The 19389-nt window shown below is 34.1% G+C and overlaps 1 long non-coding RNA gene across 1 annotated transcript in view; it reads right to left on the minus strand.

Moving 5' to 3' along the window:
- The window catches only part of LOC150094491 (uncharacterized), an 85335-nt gene extending 68883 nt beyond the window's left edge, over positions 1-16452 (minus strand). Inside the window, exon 1 of the long non-coding RNA XR_016550255.1 lies at positions 15652-16452. This is a non-coding gene — a long non-coding RNA (uncharacterized LOC150094491). The remainder of the gene's footprint in view (positions 1-15651) is intronic.
- Between the last annotated feature and the right edge of the window lie 2937 nt (positions 16453-19389).

The raw sequence follows: 19389 nt of genomic DNA on the forward strand, positions 1-19389 counted from the left end.
AGAAGTGTTAAAGTCATGTTTTGTTGGTTTAATTAGGTGCTTCTCTCTCTCTCTCTCTCTCTCTCTCTCTCTCTCTCTGTAAAATAACCAAATTCTAACAATTCGGATTTTCGATTATGTGAACGATTTGTTTTCAGATAACTCAAATAATATTAATAGGTAGCATTAGACAATTTCTAAAATAATCAACACATGGATAATATTCGTTTTCAACACTTTTTTTTTCCTGTCCTGGCATTAATTTCACAGTTGTGATTTTTTTTAAAATAATTAAACAGAATTGCATTAATATATAAAGTTGTGGATTTAAATGTCAAGATCTAATCAGAATAACTGAGTAAAAATTCACTGTGGAAAAACACAACAACAAAAACACACATCTTTGTTCATTTAAGTTTACAAATGCACATTTTATTTTGCTGAAATACTATTTACAAGTATATTCAATGAGAAAAATTCGAAAAACATGTAATTACCTAAAAATATTTCACAATATTTAGTTTAGACTCTTAACATTTTCCAAAGAGTTCAATGAATAAAATTTTTGTTACTCACTGTTTCTTGGTTACATTACATCAAAATAGCTGGTCACGCAAAAGAATTTTTAAATCAGATACCATGGTAACCACACTTCCATACGTTTGATATTGTGTCAGTCTGGAAATGACACCATGCCTCACTAAACATTCTGTATATTCTTTTGTCAGCAAATATACACAAACAGTTTTTGTAAAATGTTCGTAAATGTCTCAAAATAAAGAATCTTTATCGAATTGGATAAAATCTTGAAAGTCTAATTTTACCATTAATGAATTTAAATGTTGGGCGATAATTTTTCCCATTATACGAACAGATGGTAATTCAGTTTCCAAAAATAGTAAATGATTATCAATGTCGTACATTTTTGGTGAATATCTCTCAGCTTCTTCACAACTAATAGAAAAAACCTTACTTCCATCAGCTCCTGTATCATCAAGTATTAGTTCCCCATCTTGGCATTTCAGAATATAACACTCACCAAGGTCCATTTCGTAGTCAACTCTTCTTTGCAAGTAGCTGAGGATATCAGACCACTTCCTGCGTAATTTTTCCCAAGTGGTCCTGGATAAATACATCACAATGTACGTGTCTTCTAAAATAATAATCGGTTTCCATCCTTTTAGAGCTAGGTGAAGAGTTTTGTCTCGTGCTATTTTCCTGAAGAAAGAAAATTTCAATGACTTTTGTGCCTCACCCATTATTTTACTTTACTTTACTTTCCTGGATACCAATCACCACAACACAATACGATAACGTCACAGGATGAACGAATTGTCGTAACTGCAAAGAGACTTGACTCGTTTATTTTTCCTTATAGTACTGTTTACATGACCCTTAACCCTGACCGTTCCTTCCAAAATAAAACTTTTGCGCAGATGATTCACGGACATGTTTCTACATGGTGTTGGATAAACCATGACGACAATGACGGATGTGTGTCACCCTGGGAAAATTCCAAGATATCTTATCTCAAAAACATCACCCACAATTCCATAGCCAAACAAAACATGACAACAATGTCGTTATGTGTTTGGATATTTCTGGGGAACATATGTCTCTCATTCTGTGATATCACAGAGGGTGACAGATGTCTTCCCTGCAATGCTCCCCCCACCTAACCCCATCACCCTAGTCTCTCACCATCCCCTCTCCTCCAGAAGATGTCTGCTCAGCCTAGTGGAGATGAGTGAGCTCATCGTTTGCGGATATCTTTTAGTGATGTCACCTCCAATTGATACTGATAACTTTTTTTTTTTTTTTGGGAAAAAAAAATTTAAAAAACGCGTTTTTTATGATAACTTTTCAGAAAAAAAATGTGTTTTTTAAATTTTTTTTTTTAAATGGAATTGTGGGTGATGTTTTTGAGATAAGATATCTTGGAATTTTCCCAGGGTGACACACATCTGTCATTTTTGAAGGAACGGTCAAGGTAGGGGATGGTAAGTGTAAACTGTACTATAAGAAAATACCAGAGTCGAGTGACTTTGGACTTAAGGTAATCGTTCATCCACTGCAGCTGCTGTTTTGTGATTTGTGTTTGGTAATGCAAAAATAATGGGTGAGCCACAAATTCTTTGAAAGTTTCTTTGTGAAAAGTTCTAATTGTTTAGAATTTTGTAAACGAATGTTACCATAAAGTATATGATCAGAGCTAATAATCAGTGAAATAATAATAAATAACTTTATTTGTGGTGCCATATGAAGATTGAAGAAGAATGAAGGAAAACGATTATGAAAAATCGACAGTGGGTGAAAAATACGAATTTTCAGTTATCATTGGGATAATTGATGTACAATTTTTGTTGAATAAGAGTTCAAATTTATTTCCTAAAGAAATTTGTATTTCTGATGGAATTAGTGTAAGATATGCAGTGACAAAATCACCTTGTAGTTGTAAAGAATTACCTGAAAGAGTTAAAAAACAGAATTCTTGGTTAATAAAATATAACCATCAGCTGAAGTGGCAAATTGGTTCACTAGCTTTGGACAACTAAGAGATTGGATGATAGAATCAACATGCAAATATCATATATTACTTGCCAAAGGAAGAGAAAAATCAAAAACATTAACGAAGTTAATAGGGAGGCCTGTTCTTGATTTAAATGAAATTGGATGCCCAAAACGTGAAAACATAACGTGTACTTTTAAATGCTTTTGGAAACATAACGAAAGATTCTGTGCTTTTAATAATTCTCTGAAGTATACGTATTGGATTCAAAGAAATAAATACACAACCCTTAATTTTACTACAGTAATAAATTTCCAACGAACGCCAAACGAAAAATTAACTTTCAGATGAGAGTCACATTGTCAAAACCATACGATGGCAATTCCACAACCATGGAAGAACCTTTGATGTATTTTTCAATTTATTTATTTTCAGTATTGTTAGATTCAGTAAATACAATTTGTAAATAATATTTCGTTCAATAAAATGTGTAAATTTAAATGAACAATTGGGTGTCGTATATGTGTTATACAAATTTAAGAAGGAAGATGACATTTTTTTTTCCTTGATAAATTTCATGCCACAAAGTAACCAGAGAATTTTTATTTTTTTTGATTCATTGAATTAAAAGTCTTATTTGTTCGTTATCTACAAACAAGGTTAATGAAAATTAACAGTGTGGGAAAATAATTCACAAATAAATTCTACTTACAGAAATAGGTTAAGAGCACAAGGAATCGAAGGTAAAATTAATAGTTATATTGGTAATTTCCCAACGGAAACCAAGAGTTCGAAACAAAACACACGATTTCTCACCTACGTACAACAAAAGGCGACTGAATAAGATAGATACCTTAAAGATAAGACTTACTGAGAAATATACAGTGTTGGAACATAAATTCACATATACTTTGTATATTTATTAATTCTGCTCAGTTATTCTGTTAGAATATGACCTGTAAAAGTAAAATACAGAAAATAACGAATCAATTTGAAAAAAAAAATAATAATTTCACTTGTCAGAATTCCATACTCTAATAGCAATATCAGAATACGAAACCGGAAATAACACTTACCCTAAACAAAACGGCGCATAGACTTTCCCACCAAGCTTGGGCAACTTTAAGATAAGACGTAATGAGAAATATTCAGTGTTGGAAAATAAATTCACATAGACTTTATATATTTATTAATTCTGCTCAGTTATTCTGCTAGAAAATGACCTTTAAAAGTAAAATACAGAAAATAACCATTCAATTTGAAAAAAAAAAAATAAAGAATAGTAATAATTTCACTTGTCAGAATTCCATACTCTAACAACAATCGGAATTCGAAACCGGAAATAACACTTACTAAACAAAACGGCGCATAGACTTTCCCACCGAGCTTGGGCAACAGTGGGAAAGAATTAATACAGACAACCAATCGGATAGTACTCTAAATTAAAATTAAATGTAAGCATTAATTTGCTACACCAATAAATTCCGATGGTAACGAAGAATGAATAATTTTAGAATATGTGTCATTCAAACATGTGGATACTAATCCCTTACTCATATGTATTTGAGAAATATCCAAACTTGAGGAAATGCTACCTTTTGAACAATACCCCAATTTACAGATGTGACTCATGTCATCCCCTTTGAAGAAAACCTCTCGCTGGGGGATATATCGCAAATGACGAAACCACAGCATCTACGGTCTGTAATCTAAAGGACGAAGTAACTAGTTCAGGTTACAGTATTTACAGAAATTTCATTCTTTGTGGTTTTTGTGTTTGTGTTGTGTTGTGGATATAAAATTCAACTATTTTGGAATATTTTGTATTTAGAAGAGTCATCTGGAAAGCTGTAAGTACTTTTTTAACTTAAACATAACAACTGCTCGTATGTTTTTTGGTAAGCGTAATTCTAATACTGAATAGTTTTTTTTTTCCCATAAGAATAATCATAGGATATATATTAGAGTATCAACATGGATACATTAGCGATTTTTTATGTCTAATGTGTATGTGTGTTTAAGGACAGGTATTTTAAGTATATAATTAATTATTCAGATAAGCTCGAAAGACTGCCGCCATCACGACTTACTCTAAGAATCCCACCATTTAACAGGAAAGAAATACCTCAAAATGTATTGGAAAATTAGTACAACCATCTATAGAAGAAAAAAAAACACTGTATGTTTGAGTGACATAGCATATAATTAAATTATTCAGAAAACCACGAAACTGTGAATTTCCAAACACATAACATCACGATTCTTATCTTTAAATACCACCCACAAGGCAATAAACGAACCAAAAACATCACGTGATATTTCTGACAGACAAGGGCCCCAGCGAAATTCCAAAATCAATAACAACAACAAACATTCGCGTCACGATTCCTTATATTATCTTGATCTTGATCTTGTTTAAAGTGTCCCACCAATCACGACACGATTTCTTATTCACTAATATCATCCTTTCCATTCAAAACAACAACGTCACTTATTTACAAATAACAAATGACGTCACTTATCTTCATGGGAAAACAACACACACCCACGACACGATTCCTTATCTCTACCATCACCCATAATTCCATACGCGAACCAAAACACAAGAACTGAAGCCATTGACACATATGCCCACAGGGAAATTCCAAACATTCCACACCCATGAAGCCACGCACACCGGAAGCATTTTGTCAGAAGTGTCTTACCAATCACAACATGAATCCTTATCTCTATCATCACCCATAATGCCATACGCGAACCAAAACAACAACTGAAGCCATTGACACATATGCCCACAGGGAAATTCCAAACATTCCAAACTCATGACGTCACTCACAATGACGTCAGGAAACCACTCCCACCGGAAGCATTTTGTCAGAAGTGCCTCCCCTACTACTAACCCAGCTTGCTGGTTTGGGAAATTGAAGTGTCATGCTAAATCTTTTAATACCTAGTAATTAGCTGAAAGGGAAGTTTATCGATATCGCAAGAATAGTCGTTCAAATCGGCACCCGAGAGGTTTTTTAAACAAATTTTCTGTATCTTCAATGTCATTCATCTAGTAATCCCACGACTTAGAAGGACACCGTCTCGATATTTGTGTAATTGCATTTCGATGTTAAGGACGTGTAAATATAAATTTTAAGCAAACATTGATGTTCCTTGCCATCGTAACACAAAGTGATTTAATGGTTCACGTCACTGAACTGCGAAAGATTAATCTTTAAAAAAAAAAAAACGTATATCGATATACGTTATACAGCATGTGTGTGTGTGTGTGTGTGTGTGTGTGTGTGTGTGTGTGTGTGTGTGTGTGTGTGTGTGTGTGTGTAATCCAAGTTTTAAGTTGTTTGGTTGGGAAACTGGCCAAGTAAAAACTAAGCAACTTTTGTAATAGGTATATATTTCTCCTTTGTGGAATAGTAACAAACTAGTCTAGATGATTTAAGACTTATCTGAATAAGATATCTTAAATTATGCAAGCCTAATATTATGATGAAATTAAATGAGATTTATATGTGAAGTAATGAAATGACTGTTTCATAATAATCGACGAGTAGCATCTTCATTCTCGCTACTTTTTATTCATACTAGGGCTTCATGTTATTAGCAAAATCGACAGACGAAAAAAAAATGAATTAATTTATTGAAACTTAATAATATTTTGCTGGTTTTCCAACTGGCATCTTTGGAGCACAGATAATAACTGTGACAAGCACCAGTCTCTCAACTAAAGCATTGGAAACAAATTAATGTAACTGAATACAGAAAACAAAACTAAATCACAACAAGGCACCCTCTCTGGGCCGGACAACTATAAAGTTCATTTGAATAAGTCAGAATGGCTATTTTCCAGTCATTCTGGAAAATTGTGGCAAATTAATACAAGTATATTTGTTGAGGTTTGGGGAGGTGCTGCTGATTCCAAAAATAGTCTTTCAGATTTATAGCCATGTCCTAATCCTGTGTGACGGAGTATCCAGGGCATGATCTGCAGTCCACACCATACAGATGATCGTGGGTGTAATTTTTGTGTAACATCATGGCGGCTGTAAACTGATCTAGTCTGTGCTTGATGTACCTCGAATATAGGGGTGTCAAACGGGCGGCTTGCAAAGCAATTTCGGCCACCGACGCCTCAAGGAAAGATTTAAAAAAAAAGATGATTGCTTTTGATAATAAAACAGAAATACCGTATTTACTCGAATATAACTCGCCCTCGCATATGACTCACACCCCTGTACCCTGATTTTACTTTATGAAAAAAGAAATTAAAAAGTTTAGAATGTACTGTACATCGCACACGAAAATAAAGTTTAACCACTTTCACGTCGGAACAATAACTCGCTCCCCACGGTAAACAACATGCCTATCCCAACTGCAGTTAGAGACAACTGGTATAAAACTAATGAATCACATGTCCCCTCCCCATATTAACCATGCTGTTTGGACTTAAGCAAAACCACATGTTTCACCGGCAAACACAGTATCTAACTAAAATCTATTATTTTTAGTTGTGTGTGAGTGCACCACTACCTCGAACACAAAGCTGCAATAAAATTCGTAAACGTGTTAAAACAAGACATATAGAGTGAATGTTGTTAAGACATTTCAGATATGAAATTTGGTTGAAGAGAATTAGCGTTTCAGCTCAAAAATGTCGGCTTGGCTTTGTGTTTTGGTAATGCCATCTTTTGTTAATACCGCACCAATCATATCCATATCTTCATAGCTGTTCTATTCTATCTCTATTTGCCTACCATTGCTGCCTATTTCACGTTCTGCTTTCACTCCTCAGACATTCGTGAAGGGTGTTCATTACGTATCTAAAATCTTGTAAATTACTTGTAATTTTTACTTGGAATAATGGGAAAGAAGATGACACTATTTGGAGAGATGACTTTGACAATGCACACAAAGAAACCGCTCTGGAGGCTGGAAGTAGCTATAATGAAGAGGAGATGCTTGGTAAGTCATCCCCATTTTTAGTTTTTTTTTCTGAAAACTAAAGTTTTCAGAAAAAAAGAGGAAAAAATGCAAGTTATATTCGAGTAAATACGGTATCGATTTATTCGTTTTCATATGACGCTTATAGTTACAATATAGATGCAACAACCTGCTATAATATAATTGCAGTAATAAAAATTTATATCTCAATTTCAATGTTAGATCCAATCCTAATCAATCGTAAACTATATAGTTACAATATGGATGCAACAGTCTGTAAATATAGTTTACGATCCGATTCAAATCAGTCGTAAACTATATTTATGCTTTCATTGTTAATTTACAGTGCTGCTGGTAGCGTACTGAAAAAGTTGACTTCTATTGGCTACCAGCTCTGTTCATGATACGCAGCATACGCACTCATGAGAATTCAGCTATGAGTATAATTGCCTGCTACAGTCAATCAATGATCTTTGAAGTCAGTGCGCCGAACATGATTCAACGACAATTTAGCAGTGAGTGAACCCCTTTTATTATTATTTATTTTTATTTGCTATAGTATCGTTCACTGGTCTACAGTTTTGTGCGGTTTTGTTCAAACATTTTTATAAAAATTGTTAATATTAATACTATATTTATTCACCTAGGCAATGTCGCTTTCCAAGCCAACAAGAAAAAGAAAAATTGCTGATAAGAGGAGAAAATTTCAAGAAAAATGGGAATTAAATTACTTCTGCACTGAAACAAAGGAGACAAAATTGTGTGCATTATTTGTAAAGAAACAATTAGTGTCACCAAAGAATATAATATACAACTGCAATACGATAAAATTCACAAACAACAATATTTGCGCTTTCAGGGTAAACTGAAAGAAGAAAAATTAACAAGTATGAAGTATTCTTCAAGTATTCAAGTATTTTCAAAAATTATGGAAGATAAAGAATCAGCAGTGAGATCCAGTTATGAAATCAGCTATTTATTTGCGAAACATTCCAAACCTTTTATTGACGGTTCCTTGGTTAAGGAATGTATGATAAAAGCAGCAGAAAACGTATATCACAAAAATGTGCAAGTATTTCGCGATATTTCTTTGTCCAAAAATACTGGGATCGAAAGAATAACCTAAATGGCAGATAATCTGCGTGACCAGTTGAAAGAAATATCCGCAAATGTACAGTGCTTTTCAATTGCACTTGACGAAAGTTTGGATATTCATGACATGGCTCAAGTTGCTTTCTTTCTTCTCACTTCTGACGACAGTAGTATACCAGCCACTAGTGACCAGATCAAGATAAGAAATCGTGACGTGATTGGTTGTTCATTTGATGACGTCATTGTATGTGATGTCATGAGTTTGTAATGTTTCGAATTTCCCTGGGGGCATATGTGTCAGTGACGTCGGTTCTTGTGTTGTGGTTTGACGTGGCTCAAGTTGCTTTCTTTCTTCTCACTTCTGACGACAGTAGTATACCAGCCACTAGTGACCAGATCAAGATAAGAAATCGTGACGTGATTGGTTGTTCATTTGATGACGTCATTGTATGTGATGTCATGAGTTTGTAATGTTTCGAATTTCCCTGGGGGCATATGTGTCAGTGACGTCGGTTCTTGTGTTGTGGTTTGCATATGGAATTATGGGTGATAGTAGAGATAAGGATTCATGTCATGATTTGTGGGACGCTTCTGACCAGATCAATATCAAGATAAGATAAGGAATCGTGTGGTGGGTGTCTGTTGTTTTCAGATGTAAATAAGTGACGTTATTGTTTTGAATGGAAAGGAAGATATATTAGTGGATATGGAATCGTGTCGTGATCGGTGGGACACTTCTGACCAGATCAAGATAAGATAAGGAATCGTGACATGGATGTGTTATCAGATGAATATAAGTGATGTTATTTGTTGGTTGTAAATAAGTGACTTAATTGTTAGTTCTAAATAAGTGACGATATTGTTTTGAATGGAAAAAGAAAATATTAGTGGAATAAGCATTCGTGTCGTGATTGGTGGGATACTATGAATCAAATAGGGATAGGGTGAAAGGGGAAGCGATGTTAGTGTCCTCGATGTGTGTTGTTATGAGTTGTAGATAAGTAAATGATTTGCGTATGGTACTATGGGTAATGGATACTGATAAGATAAAGTTCGGAAATGTTTGCAATTTCTCTGGGGCTCCTCATCTGTCAGGGACATCACATGGTGTGTTGGGTTCGCTTAAAAAATTGTGGGTGATATTTAGAGATTAGGAATCGTGACGTTTTTTCTTTGGAAATTTCTAGGGACCATATGTCCCTCTGTAATATCACATGGTGTTTTGGTTTACCTATGGAATTGTGGGTGATGTTTTTGAGATAATATTTCTTTGAATTTTCCCAGGGTGACACACATTCATCATTGTCATCAAGTTTTCTGTTTCATTGTCTATAGATAGGTAGGTGTACTAATTTTCCAATACAGGTGGGGTATTTCTTTCCTGTTAAAGGGTGGGAATTCTTAGAGTAGAGTCGTGATGGCAGCAGTGATTAGGCTTTTCTGAATAATTTAATTATATGCTGGTGTCCAAACACACACACACACACACACACATAATTAGACATGAAAAGTCGCTAATGTATCCATGTTGATACTCTAATATGTACCCTATGATTATTCTTATGAAAAAAAAACTATTCAGTATTAGAATTACGCTTACCAAAACATATGAGCAGTGATTATTGATTTTACAATTATAAATTGTTATGTTTAAGTTAAAAAAAAAAACTAACTTACATTTCTTTCCAGAATGGGAACAATTTGGTACTATCTAGCTTTTCTGAATATTCGAAATTTTTGATTTATAACATATATTCACAGCACAGAACACAAACACAAGTCTGAAAATGCAGTTGACTTTTTCATTATAGGTTACTGGGGCTAATATATTCACAGCACAAAAACACACAAAAGTTGAAAGATATTTCTGTAAATAACCAGAAAGGCTATTTGACTGCTTAATTTAGATTATTATCCGATTGGTTCTCTGTATTAATTCTTTCCCACAGTTACTCGTGTTATTCCCAAGCTTGGTGGGAAAGTCTATGCACAGTTTTGTTTAGGGTAAGTGTTATTTCCGGTTTCGAATTCAGAGTGCTATTAGAGTATGCAATTCTGACAAGTGAAATGTTTTTTTTTTTTCAAATTGATTGGTTATTTTTCTAATTTACTTTTAAAATTCATTTTAACTACATATTCTAACAGAATAACTGGGAAAAAAAATAAATAAAATATATGTGAATTTATTTTCCAACATTGTAGATTTCTCATTAAGTCTTATCTTAAAGATATCTCTCTTACCCGATCACAAATGTTGTAAGTAGGTGAGAAATTGTGTGTTTGGGTTGGAACTCTTTAGAAGTTTTAGATGTAAGTTAGTTTTGTTTCAAAATCATTTAAAAGAGAATATTCTAAATTACTTTCCTATGTGTGAACAGTTGAACAATAAGAATCAAAGTTTTACCTTTTCTTAATATTATCCCAAACTAGAAAATATTAAAGAAGAATTTGATAGGCGATTTAAAGATTTCAAGGAGCAAGATGAATTTTTTTCACTTTTTACGAATCCTTTTTCCTTTAATTTCGAAAAAGCTCCTTTTGTATTCAAGTGGAACTTATTGATTTCCAAAATGATTCCATTCTAAAAGCGAAATACCAAGAAGTTGGTGTTCCAAAAATATACAGTTATTTAAGTCAAAAATATCCGGAAATAAAAAAGTTTGTAGCAAATATTCTGTTATTTTGGACGCACCTATTTATGTGAACAATTATTCTCATGTATGAAAGGTAACAAAACAGCCCACAGATCAAGACAAACGACCTCCACACAGTTAATTAATCAAGAATTCTGTTCTTTAACTTTTTCAGGTAATTCTTTCCAGCTGCATGGTGGTTTTGTCAATTCATATCTTATAATAATTCCATCAGAAATACATATTTCTTTAGGAAATAAAGTTGAGTGTTCATCAAAAAGAAATTGAGTATCTATAATACTAGTCATTTCGGAATTTTTATATTTTTTACCTCTATATGTATCGTTCTCTTTTTTCTTCATCCATATTACATTTACTTCTTTTGGCATCACAAATAAATATTTATTTATTATTGTTATTTCAACTAAATTTACTTCTAGTAGTATAGTTTATGTTAATTTCTCTGTTACAAAAGTTCCAAACATTTAGAATTTGGACTATAGTATTATCTTTATGGGAGGGTAAAAGTTAACCGTGTCTTAACCTGCTCATATCCTCTCTTTTGATCTTTATTTGGCAGCCGTCTGTGGTGGTAATGACATCCACTTACTAAATTAGCTTTTTATCAGTTCTTCTTTTCAAGTAGATGGTCGAATTGCTTACAGTCCAGTAGGTCCCATGGTTTGGAATTTGATCTCATCTGAGCAGTGAGAACTATGATTATTGGATATCATATGTTCTCATTATTGGTTTTCCATTGGCTATGATTCTTTATATATACACAGTTACAGGTTTTGGAGCATTCTTGTTATTTACTAATAGTTTGGGATTTCAGTAAGCATTCAGAAGTTAGCTTTTGCAAAACGATGAGCCAAAACGTTAATGCTTTGTTTTTTGTATCGATGAACCATAGCAATGGTCATTTGAAAATATTAATTTAAGTTTAACTTTTTTTATCATATATACCCAAATCAGGGAATATTTGTTTAATGCAGTTACTTTAGATTTGAAATTTCAAATGACCATTGCTCATATGCTATTGTAAGCGCACTTCAAATTCTAATACTGAATACTTTTCACAAGATTAATCATAGGGTACATTAGCGATTTTCAGCATGGACTACATTAGCGAATTTTAATGTCAAAGTTAATAATATATGGTAATAAGGTAGTTTTTGCAATGGAAATAAAACAACATGTTCATGAAAATATTTCCAACTGTTTTTTGTTAACTGAAATGTCCATAAGTCATATTTTTGCTTGTTAGGGTGAGGGAAATGGAAGGGATGAATAGTAAAAAATTTATTGCAGAACGGATCGTGTAGTGTAGAATATTGTAAAAAACACCTGGTGATGAGTAACATTTATTTTATAAAAGAGATCTCCAAAATCTAGAATGTAATTTTTTTTAAAATTAGGGATCATCTAATTCAGTATGTTGATGCCAATGGGATTGCCTACAATCAACCCCCCCCCCTAATTGTAGAAGTAGATTTGAGAGAAACAGTGGAAGAAGAGAATGAACAACCCACAGCCCGTGGTGGTGTTTGTAATTGTGTTACCTTCAGTGGTGTGGCAGGAGAGCAGGGACCCCCTACAAACTTTACATCCACATTCTGGATGTGAAACTATTGTCTCTTCTTCTAGTATTGATGCCTCCCTGTATGGGTATTCTTATACAGTTTTGGTGGGTCGGTCACTATTCACTTGCAAATACCAAATTGAGTACTAAATAAGATTTCGTGACCTCAAACTCCTCCCACTGGTGTCAATTTCGAGATTTACGTAATGAGATCATCCATCGTTTATTAAACTTGGGAAATTTTTCTCCTGTTCAGTTGAGTGTCAGTGTCTCCAATTTAGAGAGCAACATAAATTTAACATTTATGTTACTCTCTGAATCAACCATCCTAAAGGTAATTGATGCATTTCATGCCATCACCCAATTGAAACGTGACTTGCTATTGGCAAATGATCGTACAATAGATTTTGTTCTTATTAATATTAGTAACAAAGGTAGTGGAAGAACCAATGTGATATGCAGAACACTGCATAGCCTGGATGAATTTCTGAAAATTAAAAAAGCTATTGTGGAAGTTACGAACAAAGACAATGGCCTGAGAACTTGTTCTGGGTGTTTCTTCATATACTGATGATGCCAAAACATATGGACAGGTGTGGTTGGATCTTAAAAAGATACAAATAAGGAGGGCTTTAACTCTCCACAAAATTGCAGAAGTTCAGCTCAGGGTATGCAGTGTTCAAGAGGCAGCTCTCTTTCAGAGGCTTTTGATTCTGGAATACCAAATCGTATTTTTTCAGCAGATTCTGGTTTTTCTGTGGTGTTTCGGGCACCAAATGTAAATAAACAGTTCTGTCTTTTATACCGCAATTTTTATTATGATTTTGTGCATAGTGTGCCACCTCTGTTTGGGGGTATCTATTATTGCCCCAGTTGCTTTGAACATTCAAACACTCTATAAAATTGCAAATGCATAGATGTATAATCATATGCATCTGCTGTTAGATAAACGCCAGTTATAGTGTGCACGACCTTCTTTTGTGCAAGTCATGTAATAGAATTTTCTATGGCAACGAATGTTTGAAATTTCACCAAAGAATAATATTTGTCCAAAACTCCATCATTGCAGGCATTGTTTGGCTACTTTCTCTACAGATAAAAGCCACATCTGTCCAGCTGAAAATTACTGCCGACACTGCAAGAATGAACACCCTAAACAGCAATGTTATGTGCTCAAACCGGAGGTCACAAATAAGCAAGTTTCTATGATTTATTTTGACACAGAAACTATTGCTAAAAATCATTATCATGTTCCAGTAATGTGTATAGTCAATTTTGGTAGCCTCGACCAAGAGTTCTGGAGTGGAAAGTGTGTGGGTGAGTTTCTAGATGAGAAACTCACCCACAGTCAAGAATATCATGAAGTGGTGCCAAGATGATAGGATCCTTCGGACTATCAAACGAAAATACAAAAATCTCGTGTGATAACTGCACACAATTTTCGTGGTTTTGATGGGTATTTTTTTTTGGAAAATCTTTTTGCAAAAAATTTCCAGCCCCATCTAGTGTTTGATGGATCGTAAATACTTGCTATGTATTATGACCCATTAAACATCATATTTCTTGATAGTTTTTCATACCTTAGGTGTACATCTAAGGAAACTACCAACCATGTTTGATCTATCAGAACTTCATAAGGGTTTCTTTCCTCATAAGTTCCATACATGTTATTTGCTGGATTATCATATAGCCCTCCCCAAAATATCATATTTTCAGCTGGAATTTGTGAACAAAGAAACTCTTACAGAGTTCGAGAATTGATATGAAAATCGGTTAGACATTGAATGTTTGAAAACGGAACTGCTGGCTTATATGAAGGATGACGTGTGTGTTTTGTAATTTTAGGATTAATTTTTCCTTTTTAAGACATTTATTAACAGTGACGGTTCGTGGCTTGAAATCGAGGGAGTGCTGCAACTTTCGAAAAATATACATACACACACTGTAAGTACAGTGTATACGTGTTTGAATAAAATATCAAAATTATGGTAAAAATTAAAAAAAAATTAAACATGAAAAATTATTGTTTATTATCAATAAAATTATATAGTTTAATATAATTCAAAATTACTTAAAAATAAAATCCATTTTTCCTTTAGTTTTAATTAAAAGGAATGGATTTACAATTTTTGGACATTACAATTAAATCCTTTAATTGTAATGTCCAAAGAGACAGAGTAAACATAATTAGCCCTACGAACACTAGTACTGGTGCAAACTTCATATAAAGAATGGTGGAACTGTGCGACGGACAGTGCCGCATTACGCTAATAGCTCGCATCTCACTATGACGTGCATATGCTGCGCACATAGCAATATGACACTGTGGTAAACATAGTGCTGCTAGCATCTTTCGCCCTCCTAAGTGCTACAAGGTTGATTTTTATTATTTTTTATACAAAATAAGAGAATTGTATAGGATTGTTGATGATAAAATTAAATATTGCAAGCAAATATAAATAAATTAATAAATATATTTATATGGGCGAGAAATACTGGGAGTTCTGCAGTGCCTATGCACGAACCGTCCCCTGCTTGTCATAATTTGTCGCCAAGCTAAGTTGATCCTAAAATTTTGGAAAAATTCTACTTGTAGTTCTGGATGACATTTCCCAAATTGAGAATGAGGTTAAATCAGAACAAAGCTTTAAAAGTATAATTTCTTATGTTTTATTCATGAATTTGTCAAAAATCTGTCACAACTCATCAATAATTATTTCGCTAATAATGACTTCTTATGTCTCGAAAACTACCTTCTCACTCGAGAATCATAAATTGGCGGCAGTCAGTGGTTTTCATTATGTATATTAGAAAAATTTGCTGTTAAAATATCTGAATGTCACCCACACACATTCTAAAGTATGAAACGCAACCTGAAAGTTTCAGAATTTGACTTTGATAATCCTCACCTTAAATGTATTCTAGTCGGCCTCTTTGTTTGCAGCTTGCTGAATAGGGCGATCTTGTTTGAGACTGCATCGCCAGTCAAATTAGTATTCTTACCAAACCTACAGGGGATAAAGGAAATCACTGTCTGATGTTTCAATAAGTTTCATATCATTAAATTCCAAACTATATTTAAAAAAATGTACAAAAACGTTATTTATTCATTTATATTGCCAAGAATTATAAATAGTTGAGTAAATCTATTGTTATCTCTTCAGTGAACGTAAAAAAATGCTGCGTTGTTCACTGTTGAAAATATTCTTCATACTAAGATTTCTCTCTCTCTCTCTCTCTCTGCTCCCCAAACTATTTTGGATGTTTATATTTTGCACAAGTAAAGATGCCATCGATCACAGCATTTCTAACACTTTGCTTCTGATTTATTATATTATATACAGAACCGTTCATCTAGAAGAGCCATCTTTGATAAGTATCCCCTTTCACTTTTTCCAACATACTACTTGAAAAATTCTTTAATCCTGTGTTATCAAATAACGTCGCAGCATACTTTTTTTCTGTTAGTAAGAAATTCCAATCTCTCGAAATTCCTTGCTTGTGACGCATCCTTAAACAGGAACATACACTTGAGTTTGAATGTATTTATTTTTGTAATGTCTGTAGTATTTTTTTGTAATTCAATCAAAATAATGTGCTTAAAGGTTATTGGCTTTGTAGTGCTACAACGATATAAATGTAAAACTTTCCTTTAACTTTATTAGAAGTAGTTCTGCTCTGTTCATGTAAGTAGTTTTTGCTCTTTGAATAACGAGAGTTCACAACACCAAGGAAAGATATCTATAAAAACGCTCGTTGTAGATAAATTTCTGTTCTCCAATAGCGAAAGAACGAAGATATCCATTACGGAGAATGACTTCTACATTAATTGAATTGAATTAATGGTTTTGCCCTTTTTATTTATTCATCCCTGCATCATTAGTCCAGGGATGAATAAATAAAAAGAGCAAAACCGGCCTAGGTGACAAAATTGTCAGCGTATCCGCTCTCCAAGTAACTAACAGGCTGCGGGTTCAAATCATGCCAACGATACGAATGCTTGATTGTGTGTGTGTGTGTGTGTGTGTGTGTGTGTGTGAGAGAGAGAGAGAGAGAGCAAGTGAGTGAGTGAGTGAGTGAGTGAGAGAGAGAGAGAGAGAGATGAATTTCATCTCCCAGAGAGAAATTGCAGACTCGCTTATTGAGGGCATGAAGTGGACTGCAAAAAAAAAGTTCCAAGTTTGGTCTCTAGAGCAAGATTTTCGAACTATCCAAAAAGTAAAGTAAAAAATATCATATTAATAAAAAAGAAAAAACGTTAGCCCACCCAGCGCTCAAAACCTTTAATAGTGAGAGTCACATTAAAAAATAAAAATAAACATTTTTAAATTGTTGAAAGTATAGCTAAATTCGGGAAAGACGACACACAATTAACAGAAGTAAATAATATTAGTGGGCTGTAGATAATTGAATTATATGGGATAGTCTCCTGAGCCAAACTCAGAGTATTATTTCTTGTACTTTGTCGAAATAAATTCAATCGTATAATTTGCACCAAAAAAAAAAAAAAAGTGTGGAGGAGGGAACGGCTTTAAAGAATCTTAAACATAAACTTTCCCGATTATAGACACCATACTATATTTTTTTACGTTGAAACTTTATTAAAACACACACACACACACACACACACACACACACACACACACACACACACATACATACATATATATATATTAGGATAACCAAGTAATTTTATAAACGTGGTTATTTTAACTCCTAATCCCAAGTATGCAAACAATTAAGTTTGCGCCTGAAACAAAGTTTAAATCAGGGCAACTAATTGTAAAGGTGGGTAAAACTCTGATCACTATTCTTGGTATTTTCCCATTATGTAAAGCACATCTCACTAGAAGATACATACTGCAATGCATTATGGATGGGGTCACTACCCAGACAGGTTTCAACCTTTTTTGCAATGCATTATGGATAGTGACCCCACCCATAATGCATTGCAGTATGTATCTTCTAGTGAGATGTGCTTTACATTATGGGAAAATACTAAGAATAGTGATCAGAGTTTTACCCACCTTTACAATTAGTTGCCCTGGTGATGTAACATCTTTAGACTTAAACTTTGTTTCAGGCGCAAACTTAATTGTTTGCATACTTGGGATTAGGAGTTAAAATAACCAAGTTTATAAAATATATATATATATATATATATATATATATATATATATATATCATCTGGCAGTTAAACAAAATGCCAAAGTGGAAGTGTTGCACGCCACAGACCTTGCTGGGATCAAATTGCTACAAATAAGAGAAGAGAAATACTTTTTTAAAGTAATATTTAGCTACTCAAATCCCCCAAGACTGATTGATTTTCCCTTTTCAGTCGTTTCCGGCCGTAGGTGACTTTTGTAGGCATCGCCCACAATGTATTCCTGGTGAGATTTTTTACAGAGTAGTTCACAATTGCCCCCCCCCACACACACACATTTTATCCTGGCTCAGAACCGTCATATGGCTGGGAAGTATTCATCACTGTAGTACATCTGCGTTCAGGGGGCTGGATTGCCTGTTATGCGGGAGGATAAACTCCACAGAAACTGGGGAGAAAACCCCTGCTGTCCACGGCCAAGACCAGCTAACTTGGCAATGTCTGAGAAAGATCCTTAAGCTCCTCACGTCGGAGACGGGCATCAAACTCAGGACATTCCTTTCCAGGAATATGGTTGCGAAGAGCATAGCCACTAGGCTAAACGCGCCGACAGTCCCCCAAGTAATACTTTAATTTTGGCAGTATAAATTAATTGAAATCGTCGTATGAAAATCAAAATAAATATGGTCTGGAAGATGGCTAACCAATAAACACAGAAACCTGCTTAGGAAGAATTCCGAATGTATCACACGACAAAATATATTTCACTTGAATTTTGGTTCCTAGTTCACCGCCCGAATTGATGAAATTTGACCTGAGTAAGAAGAAATTCTTGACTTTTAATTGCTGTGTTCCCTGTTTATAAGCATTTTTTTTTTATTTTTTTTGGTTTTGAGTCTTAGTCTTATGTCATAACCAATGCTTTTCAGGTAGGGAAGAATTAAAATATGTGGTGAACTTTTTTTTAGATAAGACAGGTATTGAAACTGCATTGTTTCATGGCATCTGTTGCATGATCATGGATATCCAGGAGATTCATTATTAGTACTCAGACATCAGGCTTGTAGGACTACTGCGCAAGATTTAGTTGGATCAGTAGCAGCATCCCACCAAAGATATCATTATTTCTGTTTATTAAGAAAAAAAAAAAAAAAAAAACAGTGGTTAGAAGTACGAGCCAAAAGAAATTCATTCGAAGTTCATATAAGTTTATGGGCACTCTTCTCGTTCATTTTCGACAATTAAGAAATGGGCTGCCGAGTTTAAAAGTGGCCGTACCAGCCTTGAAGTTGATCCACGTAAAAGACGTCCAACAAGTGTAACAACACCAGAAATCATTGATGAAGTGAACGATATGGTATTGGATGACCGGCGAGTCAAAGTGCGTGAAATTGCCGAGACTATAGCATTTCAAAAGAACGTGTAGGATATATTTTACATGAAGAATTGCAAATGGAAACATTTTGAGCAAGATGGGTGTTGCGCTTGCTCACAGCTGATCAAAAACGCACTCGCATGAAAATCTCTGAACAGTATTTGTAGT

This window comes from Typopeltis vanoorti, chromosome 22, assembly GCF_054136105.1.
Source record: "Typopeltis vanoorti isolate ZY-2024b chromosome 22, IOZ_Tvanoo_1.0, whole genome shotgun sequence".
NCBI lineage: Eukaryota > Metazoa > Arthropoda > Arachnida > Uropygi > Thelyphonidae > Typopeltis > Typopeltis vanoorti.